General features: G+C 50.2%; 1 protein-coding gene across 2 annotated transcripts in view; it reads right to left on the bottom strand.

Moving 5' to 3' along the window:
- Positions 1–22,183, bottom strand: part of GFRA2 (GDNF family receptor alpha 2) — a 112,318-nt gene that overhangs the window by 35,578 nt on the left and 54,557 nt on the right. The window lies entirely within an intron of this gene.

Below are 22,183 nucleotides of genomic sequence, written 5' to 3'. Positions count from 1 at the left end.
GCCCTTTGTCACGGGGTCCTCACCATCATATCCTGAGTGTCTCACAGCAGCTGCAGGCAGCGAGTACCAAGGGCTTGTTCACTGGTGTTTTCCCAATGATGGGCACACGGCAGGACCTCAACAATACGCGCTCAGTGAGAACACTATGGTAGCCACAGGCAGGACCAGAACCCAGGCCATCTGCCTCCCTGCCCACACTCTGTCCACACCATGAAGTACCTCACAAAGCCATCCCAAAGGTCACCCCCAATGTGGCTCTCCTGCTTCTCCACGGGAACTCTGTGCATATCAGGAACGGGCAGGGACAGAGAAAGATAAGCAGTTGAGAGAGGCTGGGACAGCCTAAGAGGAACACCTCAATGCACACAGGCTACTTGTTTGCCTGGAAGCCCCACAGTCCCGGGAGAGGGGGGTTAGGAGAATGAGGAAGCTCTCCAGAGCAATTTGACCCCAAAGAGGTCTCGCGTGTCCCCAAAGCCCTGCAGCCCACAGAGGCAGGGAGGTGTGGCTGGAGAAGGAAGATGAGCTCGCAGCTGAGAGCCAGGGGGCGGGGTCTCCCTTCAGCTCCGCCCCTAACTCGCTGTGAGACCTCAGATGAGCCCTTCCTTCTTGGGGACTCATTTTTCTTATATTTTTTTTTAAATTTTTTTTTTGAGGTACACCAAGTTCAATCATCTGTATTTATACGCATATTCCCGTATTCCCTCCCTCCCTCGACTCTCCCCCACCCTCCCCGACCCGGTCCTCTAAGGCATCATCCATCCTCGAGTTGAACTCCCTTTGTTATACAGCAACTTCCCACTGGCTATCTATTTTACAGCTTGTAGTATATATATGTCTATGCTACTCTCTCACTTCATCTCAGCTTCCCTTTCACCCCCCCGCCCCCCCAAACCTCAAGTTCTCCAGTCCATTCTCTGCATCTGCGTCCTTGTCCTTGTCTTGTCACTGAGTTCATCAGTACCATTTTTAGATTCCGTATATATGAGTTAGCATACAATATTTGTCTTTCTCCTTCTGACTTACTTCACTCTGTATGACAGACTCTAGGTCTATCCACCTCATTACATATAGCTCCATCTCATTCCTTTTTATAGCTGAGTAATATTCCATTGTATATATATGCCACATCTTCTTTATCCATTCATCTGTTGATGGGCATTTAGGATGCTTCCATGTCCTGGCTATTGTAAATAGTGCTGCAATAAACATTATGGTATATGTTTCTTTTCGGATTGTGGTTTTCTTTGAGTATATGCCCAGGAGTGGGATTACTGGATCATATGGTAGTTCTATTTGTAGTTTTTGAAGGAACCTCCAAACTGTTTTCCATAGTGGCTGTACCAACTTACATTCCCACCAACAGTGCAAGAGGGATACATGAATTAAATGTATTTTCACAGTCAAGGAAGATGAAAAATGTTCTGGAGATGGACGGTGGTGATGGTTGCACAGCAGTGGGAGTGCACCTAACGCCACTGAGCTGTACACTTAAATATGGTGAAAATGGTCAATGTTATGTTGTGTATAACTGATCACAATAAAAACATGACTCAAGAAGAGGTCCTTTCACATCCACCTTTCATCACGTAATCCTCACAAAAACTCTGCCAAGATCTGTCAAGCAGTTATCACCATCCCCTTCACACAGGTGGAAGCTGACCCTCAGAGAAGCTGAATAACTTGCCCGGGACCCCAGAACTTCTGAGCAGTGGAGTCAGGACTCCAGCCCAGAACCCCAACAAGAAGGGCTGCCCACCTACATCCTACTCCTCTGTAAAAGTATCTTGTCCTCGGCAGGAAAATAGAAGGAAATCTGCAGTGTCTCTGCCCTCCCTCCTGCCCATAAATCATACCCTCTATCTCCTCACCATCCAGTCCCCAAAACAGGAGAAAGCAGCATTTCCAACCAAGCCCCCAGCCCCCGCAGAATACGACTTGGTCTTGAATGGCCAGACTGGCATCTGGCCTGCTCCATGAACCCACAAATGAATGAAGGTTAATGAGGGGTGGTCTCTGCCCACACCCCAGACCTCCAGAGACCTGTCAGGGGGCCGGGAGGGGACACTGACCTTAATAGGTAAAGGGGATTTGGAGGCCAACAAACCAAAATTTCTAAGCAGCTGTCGTGGGTTGAATTGTGTCACCCAAAGAGCTAGCTCCTCATGCTTGGTATCTGTGAATGTGACCTTACTCAGAAATAAGCTCTTTGCAGATGTAACCAAGATGAGGTCATAGCGGATTAGGGTGGGCCCTCAATCCAATGACTGGTGTCCTTAGGAGAAGAAGAGAAGAGACACGGACACGCAGTGAGAAGGCATGTGAAGACCAGACCAAGGTAGTATTTGGAGGGATGTGCCTACAAGCCCAGGAACGCCAAGGACTGCCGGCAACACCAGAAGCTAAGAGTAAGGCATGAAACAGATTCTCCCTTCAAGCCTTCACAGGGAGCACAGTCCTGACAACACTTGATTTTGGATTTCTGGCCTCCAGAACTGTGAAAAAAAAAATCAGTTTCTGTTTTAAGCCACCGAATTTGTAGCACTCTCTTACAGCAGCCACAAGAAATGAATATAGCACCTTCAAAGACTTGTTTGCTTTGGCCAAATGTCTCCCTCCGGAAGGAGCCAAGGGATGTGGTCAAGCCCAGCAATGAGGAGGACTGCAGGTAGGTAGTGTGAAGCCACATCTGAGCTCCTGCAGGGTGTGGGGCTGCGAGATTACAAGCAGAGTTGCTAGTTACCATCTCCTCCTCACCAACGAGAAGTTCAAATAGGATCTCTGAACCAAAATACAAAGTCCATTCTAATGCCATTTGATCACACAGAGAGCCCAACCCCCTTCTACCACCTCCCCAACGCTCACTGTCAGTCCTGCCCGTGAAGCTCTTCCTGCCCCACCAGCCACATGGACCTTTACCTCTGTATTCCAGCTACACATATAGTCTGGACCAGTCAATTTCATACTTAATTGCACAGAGATTTAATGATATTGCCCTGTGTGCTGCCTCCAACTGGAATACACATTCCCAGAGTGGCAGACTCTACTGCTTTCTCCATCCATACCCTCCAAACCCCTTCAGGCAGGAGGGAGGTGGCAGATATCCATTCATCTTTTCTCCTAATACGTATTGAGCCCCTGCCACGTGACTGACAAACTAAGGATGAGAATGGCATGCATGTCAGTGCAGTGTCATGAAGGAAATCCCAGCTGACGGGGCCAGGGTGAGTGCCCACCAGACCCGGGGTCAGGGCTCCACAGAGGTCAATGCTGGCTCACCGTCCCAGAGGAGCGTGCCGCCCACCACAGCACATCTGAGAGCCCAGCTCCATCATCCCGGCAGCTCCACTCCCCACCCTGCACACGGGGCCTCACCTCCCTTCTGCAAGGCTGGTTCTCTAATCACCAACACTGGGAACCTTGAGGATCCTGCTGGCCTCACCATCCACGAGGTTTCTCAAAACATCCCTGGGCCCCAGGCTGGAGACGAGTAAATGTGTGAAAATGGGAGTGTGATGCCCACAGAAAGACAAGGTCATCCAGAGAGAGGGGGTGGGTAAAGGAAGTCACAGAAGGTGAAAGAGTTCTGACACCAGGTGCCGTGGGCCAGTGGGACCCCTCAGTGAGGAGGGGAGGACAGACCCAGCTGCTAGGAGAGGAGGGAGCAGCTGTCACACAGCCACGCTCAGTCTACCACTTGCCTGCTGTGTGACCCTGGGCAGGCCTGTTGTGTCTCCGTGCTCAGTGTCCCCAGTTATCAAACGGGGTGGGCTGTGCCTGCCTATCTCCTTCACAGGGTATATGGGAGAGCTGGGGCACAGAGAGGAGGCACCATCCTTATCCTTCTTCTCTATCCAGACATCCCATCCCCAGCATCGTGCCTGCCATGGAAAACAGGGAATAGCTTTTCCTGTGTCTGATGTAGAGAAAAATACCTGTTCAGCCTGCCGAGCTGGGTCTGGGCCCCACACAAGGCAATGCAAGCCTATCAGGGAGAGACAGTTCTCTCTCTCTCTCCCCACCAGGCTCCAGAGTCACTCTGCTGGACCCAGGAGAACAATGGCCTCCCTGCCCCATGTCACTCTTCATGCCATGCTGAGGACACAGGAGGAGCAGCACAGGCTCCTTTGCCAGACCTTGGGTGACCAACGGGGAAGGGCCACCTCGCTCCTCTGAGGCTGTGGCCTACTCCCTTTACAGCAGCTCCATGGCTCTCTTCAGAGCACGGGGTGGGGGCAGAGCAGAGGGGAAGGGTGGAGGGAAGGGACGCGGCCAGGGCTTCTGTTGCTCCATTTCTCTGTCTTCAGCATCCAGGCAGCCTTAGCAAGCCAGAGTGACAAGAAGGGCCATTTAGGAGGATGCCATGTCCAAGTATCCAGGAGGCCTTTGGTTGCTCAGGTTCCCTCCACCCCTCAAGACACACCAAAGTCCACAGCAGCCAGCTCCCTCCACCGGCATCTGAGACCAGCAGTGTCAATTTCCTCCAAGCCCACGACACTCTCAACTCCACCATGAGTGAATCAGCCCAGTTCCGGCAGGTACAGTCTCCAAAGCAAATGTTATCCTTTTCATAACACATGGCGAGGCAGCTGGGGATCTCAGGCCAGATACCACTCATCCCTGCAGATGCCATGAGGTCCCTGGTCTCTTGGACTCTGTTCTCACTTCCAGGAACAGCCTTCTCTTAGACCAGCCCCATCACTTCTCAGATTTCTGCCTTGAAGAGCCCCCACAGGAGAGATGGCATAAAAGAAAGCATGAGACAGACAGACAAAGAGAAAAACAGAGAGCCAGCGAGAGAACCAACAAGAAACATGAGCCAAGTCCACCTCAGTGAGATGGAGCGAAGACTGCCAAATGAGCTCAGGGCAGCAGGTGGATCTGTCTGAAACACACAAACCCTCTTCGGGCTTGTTTCATTAGCTGCTGTAGCCTATTCAATCACAGGGAAGCAGCAGGAGAGGCAGAGAGAGACACTTGACCCCCAACTTGATTAAACAGTCACCAGATTAAATGCAGGATGAATTTCAGATAAACAATGAATATTTGAATTTCAGATAAACAATGAATAGTTTTTTAGTATAAGTACATCCCATGAAATATCTAGGATATACTTATACCAAACAGTTTTTCACTTTATCTGGAATTCAAGTTTAACTGGGAAGCCTATATTTTTGTTAGATCTGGCAACCCTATTTGATGGGCAGATATGCTCCTGAAAGGAAAAATGAGGCAAAGCTGGAAGTGCCAAGGTCAACCCACACAAGCAGAATCATCCAGAATGGGGGGGCGGGGGGAGAGGGTGGACTTCCTACAGCTCAGTGGTCTCAAAGTGTGGTCCGCAGACCCACAGCATCAGTGTAAAACTAGGCATTTGTTAGAAATGCACATTTTCCAGATCCCACCCCAGATACAACAGATCTGAAATCCAGGGGCAGGGCCCAGTGATCTGCACTCTAACCAGCCCTCCAGGTGATTCTGATGCAGGCAAAATTTAGGGATGTGGCAAATCTGCACAAGCTTCAGAGCTGGGCTTGCAGGGACCCTTCAGACCCCACTCCCTGTTCCCAGCTTTAAATATATCCACATTATAGCCAAACCAATGGACGAAAGTAATGCTTCAGGCTGCAGTTTAAGGAGGCTCACAGTCACATAGCTAAGAGTGTGCATGTTTGTACATACACACATACACACACACCCACACATCCCCATCCCCATACAAACATAGTTACACTTGGGGACACCTCTCGCTTCTTTGCTTTGGCCTTAGCCAAGAAAGTACAGGTACCTGTCATCCACAAATCCCTCCCTTGGTCCAGATTGTAAACACATTTCCAAGCATAAAGACTTTTCTCAAATCTGTCTTGCCTAGAATAAATACTAGGGTGAATTGCTCCCGAGTACCCCAAAGCGTTCCAATGCTGGCTTTAGGGTCTGAAGCTCTGTCAACTTTGCCAAGTTCCCATTTATCAGGTTATACCTGTTATGTTGCTGCCACAAAAACCCATGGGTTTCTACTGGTTTAGAATCTGAGGAGGAGGAAAAGAAGCTAATATTCACTGAGGATACACTATGTGCCAGTCATGGGTATCACATTTAACTTTCTGAACAATCCCACAAAGTAGACATTTCACAGCGAGGATACGGCAACTCCAAGACGTAGGTCATATGGTCACACACCCTACAGCCAGCACAGCACGGCCAGGGATCTGCCAGTGAAGACAGGGTCTTTCTCTGGTTCTGCTGCCGTGAACCACTGCCGCTAACAACACTTCCGGGGGCGCCACCAGCACTGCCGCAAGCTGATGAACAGGGCACTTGAATATTTCATGGAGGGGAAAAGAGTTCCCAAGAAATGCAAATTACTCATAAAGGGCTTCAGAGACAATTTAGGGGAACGCAGAGGAAATAGCTTTAATAGACCCAAGTGCCTCTGGAATGGCTTTCCGAGGTCCCCGCCAGTGGTGCAGGGCATGGTTAGGTAGGTTCAATGTTACATGACACTGAGACAGGGGGAAATGGATTTCCCCAGCATGCCTGCTTTCTGACACCTCCAGGGCTCGCTGCAGACGCCCTGAGCCCCATTCCTTTCCTGTCTGCTCCTGCCACCACTTGTCTCATGAAATCAAGAATCCACTTGGCTTCCTTCCCTCCTGTTTGTTCTTTAAGTATACGTGGATACTATTCTTTCTGCCTAGAACAGCAGCTCCCCTTAGGGGGTGGGTTGGGGACTTCCTCCTGCGGCCAGGTAGTTCTTCTAGACTGTCAACCATAGCAATTCACTCTCCAAGGCCACAGGTGGACACGTGACCCAGGCTGGGCCCACCACACAGCTCTCCTCCTGGCCACACTGACTAGTCTGGGGAAAAGCAAGTAACACAAGCCAGGCCAAACAAAGCCCTCCCCTGAGCCTTCCCTAATGCAGCAAACAAGATCACTCTTTTCTTTATGGTTTAAGACACCTCAGATGTGAGCCCAGATAAACTGGGACCATAGATCTAGCCTCATGGTCACAGCATGGATAGGCACACAGCTGACCTGAACAGAGAAGCAGAAACTAGAGACAAGGAGAGACAGAGGGAGACCTATTTGTATTTGAGTCCTGGAATATACTTCTGCCCTTTCTATATTTTACTAGAAGCCAAAGGATTCCTTTTTAACTTTTCTTAAGGTGGTTGGGTCTCTGTCACTTAAAACAGAAAAATTCTTGGGAATTTCCCAGCGGTCCAGTGGTTAGGATTCCACGCTTCCACTGCAGGGGGCCCAGGTTCGATCCCTGATCAGGAAACTAAGATTCTGCAAGCCACGCAGCAAGGCAAAAAAAAAAAAAAAAAAACAGAAAAATTCTTGACTACTGCTTAGCTTCGCTCTCTGATTTATCTGATCTTCTTTGTCCCAGTTCAAAGCAAACAAAAAAGGCACATACTGAAAGGGACATACACCAAAACCCAAACCCACAAAGGATCTATCTAACCCGTGTGAAGAGGCAGGAGGACAGGAGCACTTCAGTGCGAGTAACTTGGAAAACAGATGATGGTCCAGTTCATAAAGGAAGACGGACCTGGCCTTGGATTCTTTGCCCAGTTTAACTAGCGAGGAATGGTTCAGATGGGTAAGTCACAGAAAGCCACATCGCTGTTGAAAATGACAAGGACACAGATTATACCAATATGTGAAAATTCAAACATGAAATCACGTTAAGCGATAAAAAGCAGGAGACAATATACTTTTGCACCCTGGTTACCAACAGAGGAACATGGTAAGTGTGTGAACTGACACGATCGAGAAGTAAATTTCAAGAGATGCTAATAGAATACACTGTTCATTACGTGCTCTTTTAATAAAGCTGCTTTAAGGTGAAATTATTTCTTTACGTTTAATTGAATGAGGCCTCAGGAATCCTGGGTTATTATAAAAATGATTTCTCGAAGCCTTTGGTTAGAGAAAATGTTATTGGTTCCAGAAGCATCAGCAAATGCAACTGACCCTCGATCCCAAGAGAAAGAGGCTGAGAGAGCAAAGCTACCATCTCAGAGCCCTGGTCTCTCATTCCAGGGCTGCTCTGGGTCCTAGGAGCTTGCAGGTGGGAGACACAGCCTGATGCTACACTGGGATACGCAGATGGAACCCTTCTGGACATGACCAAGAGCTCAGGGCAGGCTGCTGCAAGGAGAAATGTTTGCTCTCCTCCCAGAGGAGGTCCTGAATTCTGCGAGAACCCCACCCAACCACAGAAGTAAGCCCAGCCGTGAGGTCCGATTTCTGACATCATGTCATGCTGGCTGGATCTGAACCCTGGCTCGGCTACTCACTAGCTCTGTGGCCTGGACTAGGTCATTAAACCTCTCCAGGCCTCTGCTTCCTCATCTGCAAAATGGAGGTGATAATTAGTACTTACCTCCTTGTATGGTCGGAATGAGGATTGAATAAGCAAATGTATGGATGGTACCCCATCAACACCTGCTACACTGTTACTGAGATTAGGGGACTCTGCTCACATTGCTGAGTATGGGACACTGTGCAGAAGGCATGACCTCTTCCTTCAGGCCAAAGGAGTATAATATCTGTGCTCTATTAAAAGCATCTCCTGCATTTACCCCCAGTCACACAAACTGCTTCCACTAACACCACCATGCTTTACCCTGACAGCGATTCTCTGAAGTTAGCATGATTACCCCTGTTTTACAGGTAAGGAAATAGAGGCGTAGAGAGGTTAAACCACTCATTTAATAATCACAGCAGCAAGGCACAAGACAGCTTCAAATCTTAGCTCCAAAGCCAGTGGGTCTTCCCCTCTATTCGGCTGCCCCACCCTTACCCAGCCCTGTCTTTCCTTAACCCACTGCTCCCTCCCCACTCCCAGCGTGTGGGAGCCACAGAAGGGGGGAGGCTTATTTCTCTTCTGGTGTCATCCAAGGGAATCAGTGAGGTCCTACTTTCCTCCTTAGCCTCCCTTTTCCATCCAGTCTGGAGCTCACCCAGCTCATCCCCTCTCTCCTCCTGGTGAGCCATGAGGGCATCCAGAGCAAATGACCTGCAGATGGCTGTGGGTGGAGCCACTGGACCTCACATGACCAGAAGCAATCAGTTAGACCCAGGCCACCATCAAAAAACTGGCACACCACTCAGAGTGGCCAACAGAAGCCTGCTTTAGGAGAGGACTGGGAGGGTCAGGATGGGGCAGAAGCCAACCCATGCTCACATGGATCTCCCATCCAGGCCCCAGAGATGGGAGTCAAGGCCATGTTCTTCGAGACACCACCATTGGATACAGTCCTTCATGTTCTCTGAAAACAGAGGCAGATGGGCAGATGCCCTTTTCTCCATTTTTCTCCCATTTCCTTCACCTTTGTTCCAACCTATTATTACCCAGTAAGAGGAGAAACGAATTAAACATATGCATCATTTGATTTTAATTGAAGGACTGTTCTATTTCATTGAACTGCTAAGTAAGCTGAACAAGAGATTGTGTTTACATAAGCAAACCCCGAGTCACTATAGACTTGCTGTCACATTAAGTCAATACTTATGAAGGCTCTCTATTTAATTATTCAGTGAGGATTGACTTATTATTGTGTTAAGAGTGTGGTTAGCCTTGAGCTAGGTAGCCAGCCAGCTGAAAGATTTCTTTCAACTTTCTCTGAATGCTGATATGGTTCGTGCTGCTGGTATGAAGTTAGTTTCTTCTCTCCCTCCCCACTGCCAACCTCCCTCTTGCTCCAGAGCAAAAAGCTCCAGGTCCACCTCCCTTAAGTCCCTTAAGTCAGGGAGGGGTAGCAAGTGATCCTGCAGTGGCCAGGGAGCAGGCAAGGTCCCTGTGGCCAGTGGTCAGCCTCTCACGTGATCTTCCTAACCCCAAGGATTAGTCCTAAGACTGACACTTGAAGTCTCATGAGCTAAGTTCAGGCACTTCCAACCTTTATTCTTCCCATTCCAGAGGCTGAAGACCTCCCACTCAAAGACCCAGATCCCTCCCTACCTTCGTGGTTCCTGGAATTCCCTCTCCCCCTCCCCCACCACAGCCAACCTCCATAGACTGTGTTTCCCAACCATCGCAATCCATCCAAACCCTATGATTCCAAGGCATGTTGTTACAGAGATTCAGATAGGTTCTGACATCAAATCATATTTCCTGAAATATTACATACAGAGGAAAATCCACTGCAGACCAGTGTGAGGGATACAGTGACTAAAAGCAAAATCCCAGGCCCCAAACAACCTGGGTTCAAGCCCCAGCTCTGCAAATCTCAAAGGCGACAAGTTTGGGCAAGTTACCCCACTGTGAGCATCCTCATCCAAAAAAAAAGGTCTAGTCATTTCTGAGAAGAGTCACCGAGATTCCCATACAGCCCCTAGAACTGTGCCCAGCACGCTGGCCTCAGCTTTTTGAGGGACTTATTCTGACTCTGGTGACTATAGACCCACTCACGCACCTGAAGGAGGACTTCCTGGGCTTCAAGAGCCCATCATTTGCCACCCTGACCTCCACCCATAATCAGGACCACGGTGACCTCTGCATCTCACCTCTCCTCATCCTCCTCCTCCTCTCTCTCTCACCCAAACCCTCACAGCAATAGCAAGTAGCACACATCCCCCAACTGTGATGCTTCACAGATCCTTATTCCGAGGTCTCCTCCTGCCAGAAATACCTTCCCCCAACCACATGCTCCTTATCTCCTCTTCCAGTTCACCCTTCCAAACCCAGTTCAGGAGGTGTCGGCTCTTCCAGAAAACTTTCTGTGAATGCCTTGCCCCAACTCTGAACCTGTTTCACAAACACCAATTATTATGTTTGCCCCACCAATCATAATTTATATTTTTTGTATCTATTTCTCCCATTAAACTATGAATTCTTTCAGAACAGAAACCACTTTATTCATGTTTGAATCCTCAGTACCCAGAGCAGTACCTGACACTGAACAGAGACTCTATTGGATGGAAGGGGGAAGGGAGGGAGGAAAAGATGGATGGATGGATGGATGGATGGATGGATGGATGGATGGATGGATGAGTGGGTGGGTAGATGGATGAGTGGATGGATGGATGGATGAATGGATGGATGGATGGATGGATGGATGGATGGATGGATGGATGGATGAGTGGATGGACGGATGGACGGATAGATGGATGGATGGATGAGTGGATGGATGGATGAGTGGATGGATGGGTGAGGACTGTATCTGGAAGCACAGAAGATTTTCCTCTAAGCAGGAAAAGAGTCAAGAACTCTCCAAACACCTCCTCTTGAAAAATAAAATTACAAGCAAATTGCCAGCTGGCAGCAGGGCAAAATGCATCAGCATCACATTAACTTTGGCACTAAGATAGATCAGCCCCCCAAAATGCCCTTTGTTGGGTCTGTCTCCCTCCCCTCCTCAGATCCTGCCTGGTGGTTGTTAGGAATTTGGAAAAGTATCTTTGCTATCTCTGGTAACAGCCCTTTGCTAAAGGAGGCCCCAGTGGCCTGCAGGAATTAACACACATCCGTAAGCTCCACTCTTAACATGAACAAGTGCCTTGGGGACCCACAGAGGAAAATCCAATGGGTCCCTGTGGAGAAAGGCTGGGTAAACTGTCCATTTTCAAACAAGCAGAGGGCAAAAGGAATCAGTGTCAGGGCAGAATATTTGGGTCAAAATGCCTGTTGCCTATAAGCCATAAACCCTGGAAGCATCACGGTACCTCTTAGTGCCTAAATGGCTCTGACACCTACGCAGAAGAGTGTGGGAATGAAACCACATATGCAAAAGTGAACAGTGAAATCATATATGCAAAAGTACTTCTGAAAGATAGAATTCACTCTGTACACGTTTATTCTTTTTCTCCCTAGGAATGATGAAAAAAGAATAAGCGCAGGGGGCCAGAGCAGGGACAGGTGGTTGGTGTGGCAGAGAGGGAGAGAAGCCTGCACACCGCAGCCCAGCCCCAACAGGACACAGGAAGGACCCCAGGTCTGCTCTCGCAGAGAACTGGGAGAATACACACACCCTCTCCAGCCCACAGAGGCTGCAGGGGGCCTTGGGCCCTCAGCCCCGCCCCCCAGCACCCTCTTTCCAGGCCTTCTAGGGCCCACTGCGTAGACAAATATTTTTCCGATCAGGCAAATATCTGGGCGGCTATGCCACCACTAGGAGTCTTTCTCATTATATGGACTAATGAGAACACTGTGCTTCCCGGGAGCAATTTATCAAGGCAACATCCATTATAAATGACATTTTTCCTGAACTAACAAAGGATGTGAGGCTGGGGAAACTGGTTAAAAGGAAATGTTTAGCTGATTCCAGAAACCATTCAGAAATTAATGACCCACCCCCTTGCTGGCCGGGGCTCCCCTCTGTGCTCCGCCTCCCACTTGGACCCCCAGCCCTGGCCACCCTCCTCCTGCCACCAGACGCAGCAGGTTGAGAAAGGGGAGTGATGCTGGCTCCCAGGAACACACTGCCTGAGGAGGAGGGCCGAGTCTTAAGCAGCAGCATCACGGAAGCATGTAAGACCAGATTATTTGTGGTCCCAACTTGCTGATGCAAGATGAAAAATACAGCAAACTACAGCTGCTGAAATCAGCTTGTTTTCTTTTTCTTCTTTCTCCTTCGCTGAGGTTAGTGTTTTACAAAAAAGGCTTTAAAAAATAAAATCTATAAACTGAGGGGTTCCAACCTGTCAGCCTAAGGTCAAGCACACAGAACGCAGCATCCAGAGAGGAAAGAACTGAATTCAGGCCCTCTGTCTCACGTGCAAGCAGGGCGTTCACCCACACATATCCCCGCAGCTACACTCACATTAAAGCCCTGCCACCCTGACAGACCCAGCGCACGCACGGACACACGCACAGTTCCAGGAAGAAAGTCCTCATTCCTCCCAATCACAGGCCCTTCCCTGAAGCCCTGCATCTCAGACAGGTCCTTCCTGCTTCTACCCTCCAACAACAGATGACAACTCCAGGTTGACATCAGAGGCCGGGAGCCGTGCCCCTCTCATGTGGGCGGTACGTGCACCAACACCGATTACGGGGAGCTGCGGTCCTGCCGTGGGTCCAGTACCTCCCATGAGGAGTGGGCTGGATGGAAATCAGAGGGAACATGGCGAACCACTCAGGAAGAGCAGGTGGTCACAAGGTCCCACTGGATTAGTCACCAGCCCTCTGAAAGCTTCTATTATCAATCAATGAAACATCAGAACCCTGGAGCTTCTGAGATTTGAACTGGAGCCTCTGGCTTCATCCAAGAAGACAAAGCGTGAAGGTAGACCCTTCCACGTGGCAGAAAAAAGATGGTGACTTCGACCTGAAGACATCACACCAGGCAAGGAGTGAGAAGAATATTAGTTACTTCATCAAGTGTTTAAACACATTTATCTGAGAATAAGCAGATTCAGGGGCCGGGAAAGTTCCTCACTGCTTCTGCTGAATCTTTCACATACCCTACAGGGCTCTGCCAAAGCCAGGGTTCAAGAGATAGGGGACAGGACACAGGAGCACAAGGTATAAAGGGAAGAAAAGCCTACGTGTGGAAATCGAGACACAGGGAGGAACAGACCCAGGAAGGCCATCACGGCAATAGTGCAACAGAGAGGGAATTGGACCCACCAATGGGAGAGGATGAATGAGTGGGTTCTTGAGGCAGAATCTACAGGAACATCTGTTCTGGATGCAAGGAAAGCCTTTTCATCTAGGTAGCCTTGGGCAAAACGATGCCCCCGAGGGGCCTGCAGAGACTAAATGTGTCCTCACAAAATTTATATATTGAAATTTAACTCCCAATATGATGGTTTTAGGAGGTGGGGTCCTCAGGGGTGATCAAGTTATGCAGGTGGAGCCCTCATGAATAGGATCAGTGTTCTCATAAGAGAGATCCAGAGAGCCCCCTTGCCCCTGCCATCCAGTGGGGACACAGCGAGAGGACAGCCGACTATGAACTAGGAAGTGGGCCTCACCAAACACCAACTCCGCCAGTGCCTTGGTCTTGGACATCCCAACCTCTAGACCTGCGAGGAATAAATTTTGGTGGTTGACGAGCCCCCCAGCACATGGTATTTCTGTTATAGCCACTCAGATGGGCTAAGACAGGGTTCACCACCAAGCCTGCGTCCTCTCCGGTGAGTGTAAGGGGCAGGGCTCCCCAGGCCCACCGGGAAAGCTCTAATCCCCCAGGGCAATTCTGAAGTGAAGGCAGGTTCCCTCCCCGCCCCGACTACCCACTCTGTCCTCTTCCCAGTCGGCTGGCAAGTGGGTTGGCCATAACACCACTGGATATCCAGCACTTCCTGTAAAGCAAACTCCAGTTCCTGAATCCTGCTGCTGTGGTGGGTGTCTGCGGTTCAGGTAGGAGGCAGCATCTCAGTGTGTCAGCCAAGGTGGATCCCCACGGCAGCTGGCAGACGGCAGGGCTGACTCAACAGACAAGGTCCCAGTGCAGCGAGTCAAAACAGGGCAGAAAAAATAGACGCTGATGGGCACAGTGGGTGGAAAGCTGCAAACCACGGCCCAGACCCACCAGGACACAAGAGGGCCCATGTGCCATCGGGGTCTGCTCAAAGAGAGCCACCAGAGGACATCCCAAGAGGCACAGAGCCTAAAGACATCAGTTAAGCAGACTGATGATGTCTGAGCCCAGGCCCAAGGGAGCAGCCCTCCAGCCTTGTGCACAGGAAGGTAATGTGTCCCAGGCAAGAGAGCCTGACAGTGTTCTGCCATAGATGGTCTTCATGGGGGCCTGGCACTTCATAGTGGTCCTTCTTGCTGCCCCTTGGTCTACTGGACATGTACTGGATGTCCTTACAGGCAACCTGAATTTCATGTGGGTATTACTGGTGGTGATGTTGGTGTTTAAAGGAAAGAGTAGACTCTACTATTGCACAGGAAATGGGGCACAATGGGTTTTAATATATGTGAATGAATGAGGAAGTGTAGGCAGTGAGGAAGGTAGACCAGTTGTATAGCTGATAGGAAGGCTATCCTTTGAATACCCAGCTGCATTCCTCTGTAGTAGTAGGTCTACAACTAGTAGCTAGAAAGACAGGCTGTTAGAAGGCCTTAAGCAGAACCCTCCCAGACCAGGAGGCAAACTGGGAATGGCAATTAGAGATCGGGTGGCTGCTCATCTGCGGGCAAAGGATCTGTGATGGGTGAAGGCTGCCATTTTAATGAAGGTGTCCAGGACCTCAAGACAATGGTAAGTCCATGTGCACAGAACTGAATAGAAATGAAATAAAAAATAATTATGTTCCAGGGACGTTCAGAAGTTGGAAGAGGATTCCCCTGATTCACCCTCTAGGCTCAAATCCAGGTAGCACACGTAATGGCACCATATGGAGTGTCATTCCTGGTGGAAGTCTCTGTGGGACACACTTAATGTCTTGCCTAGGCTACCATGGCCCACTGCAATGGAGCCACAGCCCAGGCACAACCTCTGGACACCAGCCTTCCAGGCTAGGACTTTCTCCCACTCACCCTCAAACAGCCGACCTTCTCAAAATCCATCACTTTTGACCCCTCCTGCTCTGAAAGGAAACAGACAGAGGCAGCAACAGCCGAGAGAGAGAACAGGATGCCACCCAAGCTTCCCCCTTCAGAGCAGAGCCAGCCAGCTCGGAGAAGTTGGGGGGTCAACAATTAATACCGGTTAGTTCATCCCAAAGGAGATTTCTGAGTTTCTCCCAAAACTGAGACCTCAGAGCTGGCTCGTTCCCATCCAGCTCCTGACAAAGACCAAGACCTGCAGCCCTACTCCCACCACCAGGAAATGGACTGTTGCCACCAGCAACAATACACTCAAGAGGCCAAGAGGCTCCAAGGCAGGCGGCCAGGTGAAAACCTTCACGGAATCCCAACGCCCAGCCTGGGGAGAGCCACGAGGATGCTGAGCCTGCCCAGACACTCAGGAAATGAAATCTGCACCGTGGAAACCTGTATTTTTTATGCAGTTTATGTTTTCTGTATTTTTCTGGGGTTTATGTTTCCAGTGATTATTTCCATTTCAGTCCTGCCTTTGCATTTACTGAGACCTACCAAACTAACGGTAAATAATAATAGCTCACAGTTTTGAGCACTTGCTGTGTGTCCACTAAGCACCTCTAAAAGCATTAATGCATTTAATCCTCATAAAATCCCCCACCAGACAGAGAAGGAAACTGAGGCTTGGAGAAATGACTGTGCCATGCCTGTGAAGTGCTGGGTCTGGGACTTACACTCTGGCCTGTCTGGGTGCTGCCAGTCCTCTCAGAGCAGAAGAGGGGCCTGGGCCACTGCTCCCATGTGGGAGGGACATTGCCCTCTGGGGTTAGGTATGATGGTGGCACCAGAATCCAAGAGAGAGGCCCCGAGGTGGGGCCACAGCCACCAGGGCAGAGCCAGTGCTCCCTGACCTTGAACATGCTCTGCCTCTTTCTCCTCATCACTGGGCTTTGTCACCACGAGAAAGGCTGGCCCTTTACAGGCCTACAGCACACCTGCTTTTCTTGGCCTCTGTCCTCAAAATTGTGGTCTTTCCCCAGCTCTTCTCTCTGCCTAGGAAACCACAGTAACCCCCTACTTACCCCAGAAGACACCCCAGCCCATCCTCTTCCAACCAAGTGCCCTGGAACCCACCTTCCCACGACCTCACCCCTTCCTCAGAAAGCACCCCCCCCCCTTAGCACTCCCAGCCTTTCCAAGCAGCACCTGTCCAGCTGAGGTCCCTCCTATCTGCCTCTCATGGCAAATCAACTGTCACGAACTTCACCAGGGCTCACCAGCCTCGGGGGTCACAGTCTTTCTCTAGCTAGTAACTCCCCCACAGGAGAAGAGTGGGAGACCCTGCCTCGGTGTGTTTGTGTCCCAGGGCTCCCGTGGCAAGCCACCACAAATCGAAGAGCTTAAAATAACAGAAATTAATTCTCTCTCAGTTCTGGAGGCTAGAAGACTGAGGTCAAGGTGTCACTGGGGCGTGCTCCCTCTGAAGGCAGCAGGGGAGGAGACTTCCTCACTTCTTCCCGGCTGCTGGTGGGTGCAGGCAATCCTCGGCGTTTTTTGGCCCAAAGCTGCATCGCTGCAGTCTCTCTGCCTCTGTCTTCCTCCCTGTACATCTATGTCTGCTCTCTCCTTCTCATGAGGACACCAGGCGTAGCCTTTAGGGCCCACTCTCTAATCCAACTTGGCTTCATCTTAACTAATTGTATCTGCCAAGACCCTATTCAAATAAGGCCACGTTCTGAGGTTCCAGGTAGACCTTCTGGAATTTGGGGAGGGATGCTATTCAACCCACTTGAATTCATCAGTCCCCTTCCCCTGACAGCAGGCACTTGACCTCACCCACCCCCCGATCCCAGTTTGATTCAGATGCAGGCTGAGACCCTCTGTGTCCAGCCCGAGCAGCCGCTCCTCCAAGACAAGGCTTTTACTCTCCAGGGTCTCGGTCTCTGCATGGGAGAGAGGCAGGGCCTCCCGTGCCCATGCTGGGGGTCCTCTCTGGGTAGGTCCTGGGGGAGAAGATCGGGGCCCCTCCAGCAAAGTCCCCAGGACCTGCACCTGCAGCCATGAAGCCCCGGGGGAGTGACTCCCATTGTGCTCCCCCCCAGGCAAGGACAGCTGTGGGGCCTCAGCCACACTTCCGCTGGTTCCCAGACTCCAAGCCTGCGTCCTCCCAGGGCCAGGTGTGCCCCAGCGTGGGAGAGGGAGAGGCCGTGTGGGATGCTGCACTTGGCAGCAGGCTCGCTGTGATGGGAGTCAGCCAGACCCATGTGGGAGCGCTGCCCGTCCTCGTCTGGCCACAAGCATCAACCTCCACGCTGGGCCGAACCCCATCAAGGCTCAGGTCCCTCCATGTGTTCCATTCACTCCAAAGTGCTCTCTCTGCACTGGCATCCTGTTTCCAATGACTGTGTGGATTCACTGCAAATATTTTGATTGTTTTCCAAAGGATAAACAAGCAGGGGTCATTTTAATAGTAAAAACTGCCAGCTGGATATTAAAACAAAAGTTTTTGAATGCTCCACACAAGCAAATGGAAGATGAATCTGGACCACTCTCCAGCCCAGGGAGACTCCTTCCACCATCAGAAGAATTCTAGAGAACACAGAGGAGAAGACACCACCAGCGAAAAAACTCCTACTCACAAGCGGACCTAGAAAGTGGATTTGTTTGTCTGGCTGCACATCCAGGACCTTGTCCGCATGCCCCCGTAGCAAGCCGACTCCAAGCACGGGCCCCAGCAGTGGACCTGACACCAGGGTGCCTGCAGGTGTCAGTTCTCAACTTTCACGGTGAAGATAATCACTCAGGGAGCCAGGGGAAATTGCATTCCTAGGCCCCAAACCCAGGAAGCTGTCTCAACAGGTAGGAGGCACCTGGGAATCAGCATTTTAACAGAAGCTGCAATTGACGGGAATGGGGTCACACGGGCCACATCTGGAGATAGTGCAGAATAACTGTGAAAACACAGCCTCTGGAGCCAGCCCTGCTTCAGGCTCCATCCTATAATGTGTATGGTCTTGGATAAGTCACTTAAAATCTCTGGCCCTCAGTGCCCTTATCTGAGCACAGAGAAATAATGAGGGGTGTAAAGAGCACCTGAAGCTGGGTGTGACAATTCCTCACAGTGACAGGTACCTAACCCACAGGAGCTCCATCAATGTCACCTGCCTGGGAAGGTCACATCCTTCTGGGCAAGCCTGGTGTCCCCAGGGAGTGGCATTCCCAGCATCAACTACAAAAGAGAAGGAACAGGTCCCCATCAGCAGCCTTGCCCTCTGGGGTCTGGACAGCAAAGGCCTGTGCCCGGGAAGCAGATGCCAAATGGCACCTACCACATGGGCGGTCCAAGACCAGAGCACGATGGGGATGAGGCAGGTGGCCACAGAGAGCATGCCAGGCCTCGGAAAAACAGATAACCCAGGCTCAGGCAACCCTCTGTGCTTACCTCCCTTTGTCCCCCTTTATTTAAGTGTCATTAACCACGGATCGCAGCTGTGAGTGAGGTTTCAGAAAGCGGAGAGGCATCCACACTGGAGCCTGAGTGTTAAAAAGGAGCAGGGCTGCCCCCACCCCTTCACACTCGGGAAGTAGCACTGGTCATCCCTGAGAGAGCCCCAAGGGACGGGGGCCCCGGGAAAGGAGGGTGGGGCCCAGGAGATTTCCCCCTCTTACAACCATGGAAAGCCTGGGTTTCGTTATTATTAAAGAAGATGGCAGCTTCTTTACAGAAGTAGTGGCTACTGTTCAGAGACACTCTGAGGGAGCATGCTGATAAAATCCACAGACCACACACAGACCTGCTCATGAAGAACACCCTTCTCCCGTGGGGACACACAGTTTCATTCCCTCACACACCCTCCTAAGAATACACACTCATTCCCCAACTAACACACACGCTTGCGTTTCCCCTCCTCCCACCACCATCCCCAAAGGGCATCCCCTGGGTGGAGTCACCAGAGAACGACTCTCTCCTCTTTGCCACAAGAATTAGGAGAATCCTGGTCTGCCTGGCCCCTGTGTTTCTGGGCCTGGGAAGCCCAAATGCCACATAGCACCGACCACAGGCCCATGGACCTGCTCTCAGACCTAGAAAACCTAGAATTAGAGATGCAGCACCCAGGATGCCCTGGAGAGATGATCCGTCATCCGCACCCCAACCAGAGAATCCAAGGAGGGGATGGGCCATCAGGCAGACCCCCCACATCCTCCCTTGCCGGGAAGAGGTGGGATTGTAAAGTGTTTCTCTGGTTCTCAGTGTTTTGGGTCAAGAGGGACCTTGGAGACCAGTGAGCCCAACCCCCTCACTCCATAAGCGAGGAAGCTGCTGCCCAGAGGCCCCTGTTTCCGCTCCTGTCTGCACGGCAGAGAGACAAGAGTCTGGCCTTGCATAGCCATCGAAGTGGAAAGCCCTCCTCCCAACAGCTCAGCTGATCGAGCCGCGTCTCCCTCTGTCTTTCTGTCCCCGCACCTCCCGAGGCCACACACACACTGCCCACATCTTCTCATGCAAACTTATGAATCATAAGACAAAGACATCTTTGACCTCACGGGGTAGCAGGAAGTTTACTGATGCCCTGAGCCCACGGTCCTCCCCTGTCACATGCTCCCTCCTCTCCTGCTCAAATTCCAGAAACAGGCAAGTCACAGTTGATGAAGCACAGAAGTTGGGATAAGTATCATTTCATTCACCCCCTTTGTTTTCAGATAAAGGAGCCAAGGCTGAGAGGGTACAGAGCACCCCTGAGATTTCCCAGAGAGATGGGGCTGGTTTGGTGGCAGGACCCAGGACTTCTGGCCCAGGCTCATCCCCTCCTTCAAGCTACAGACACCACCCCAGCTCACATGTCCCTCATATCTGAAAAGAGGCCCTCGAGAATATAAATTGGTACAGCCACCACGGAAAACACTATGGAGGTTCCCTAAAAAACTAAAAACAGAGTTGCCATATGACCCAGCAATCCCACTCCTGGGCATATATCTGGAGAAAACTATAATTCGAAAAGATACATGCATCCCAGTGTTCACTGCTGCACTGTTTACAATATCCAGCACATGGAAGCAACCAAAGTGTCCATCGACTAATGAACAGATAAAGAGGTGTGGTATATAAACACAATGGAATATCACTCGGCCATCAAAAAGAATGAAATAATACCATCTGCAGCAACATGGGTGGACCTAGAGATTATCATACTAAGTAAAGTAAGTCAGAAAGAGAAAGACAAATACCATATGATATCTCTCATATGTGGAATCTAAAATATGACACAAATGAACTTATTTACAAACAGAAACAGACTCAGAGACATAGAAAACAAACCTACGATCAGCAAAGGGGAAAAGGGGGTAGGGATAAATGAGGAGTGTGGGAGTAACACATACACACTACTACATGTAAAATAGAAAACCAACAGGACCTACGGCATCGCACAGGGAACCACAGTCAATATCCTGTGCTAAACCATACTGGGGAAGAATACGAAGAAGAATATGTGTGTATATATTCTATGTATACCAGAAACTAACACAACCTTGCAAGTCAACTGTATTTCATTTAAATTTTTTTTTTCAATTTCTGAAAAGAGGCCCTCACCGTGCACTCTCTCCAGCTGCTCCTCACAGCACCCTAACTGGGTCAGGCCTTACTGTCCCCATCGCTGACTCAGGTGCTTGCCGTCATACAGCGCAGAAGCAACAGCTCCATGACGAGACGATGTCCCCTGCTGGTGTGACAACCCTCGCCCCTCCAAGGCCCAAACCTCCCTCATCCGCATCCCTAGGCCCAGCGTCAGTGACAAAAAAGGTGCAATTGTGTTGTTACCCAGGGTCATTGTAGAAAACTAGATGATGAAGATTCAGTGATATTCTTCGCAGAGAAAACAGAGTTCGCCTCTCCTTATCCACCCGCATAGCCAACTCTAATTCCAAAAGCCCTTCATATGCTCTCATGTCCTTTTTCCAAAGTCATCTTAAAATATATACTTTTAATCTGAAAGGCTCCACCATAACACCACTTCCTTAGGTCACTCCTCAGGCAGCCTGCCAAGAACAAGGAAGCCACCTGTGTGGAGAATATCGAGTTTGTACACTAAAGCAGATATTTACTCCTAAGAAAATCCTTTATCTCTTCACTTACAGTCTAACGGTGCCTAGTGCATAGATAATCCGAACATAAAGGTGTTCTCGTTTTCTGTTCCAGAGAAAACCAGTGAAAGAAAACAGGTGACAGTGGGAAACTCCCAGGGGTAGACAGAATCTTCAGCAAAGAGTGACAGCAGACACAGTGGAGGGGACAGACAGACTAGAAAAGCAAAACACGACTCAAGATTCATGGTGTCTGAGGCTAATTAGTGTAGGGGCCAAGAGTTCTCTGTAAGTCGGTAATACCTGAAGGCATCATGGAAGTCATCCGTGTGAATTAACCGGTAGTCAAGAAGAGCACTGTGTCATTAAAAAAAGGTTAAGTTACCTCCTACAATCTCTGTTTAAGGCAACAAAGAGCATTCAAGTATTCAACAAGTATTTCTTCTACCCTCCTCTGTGCCAGCCCTGTGCAGACCACGTGGCAGCTGTCTGCACGATAACTTCATGGAGAAGGCACAGAAGAAGAAGAGCAATGATAAAAGGTGCTTTCCCTTCCTCCCCCAACACCCATGTGTCCCTTCTAGAAGGACAGCAGATTTTGAGGTCCGGAGGCCTGAGTGTCCCTTTCGCTAAGAAGAGGCCTTATCTTCA

This window comes from Hippopotamus amphibius, chromosome 2 (assembly GCF_030028045.1).
Source record: "Hippopotamus amphibius kiboko isolate mHipAmp2 chromosome 2, mHipAmp2.hap2, whole genome shotgun sequence".
In the NCBI taxonomy this organism is placed as follows: domain Eukaryota; kingdom Metazoa; phylum Chordata; class Mammalia; order Artiodactyla; family Hippopotamidae; genus Hippopotamus; species Hippopotamus amphibius.
This window is presented reverse-complemented; position numbering and strand designations above follow the sequence as displayed.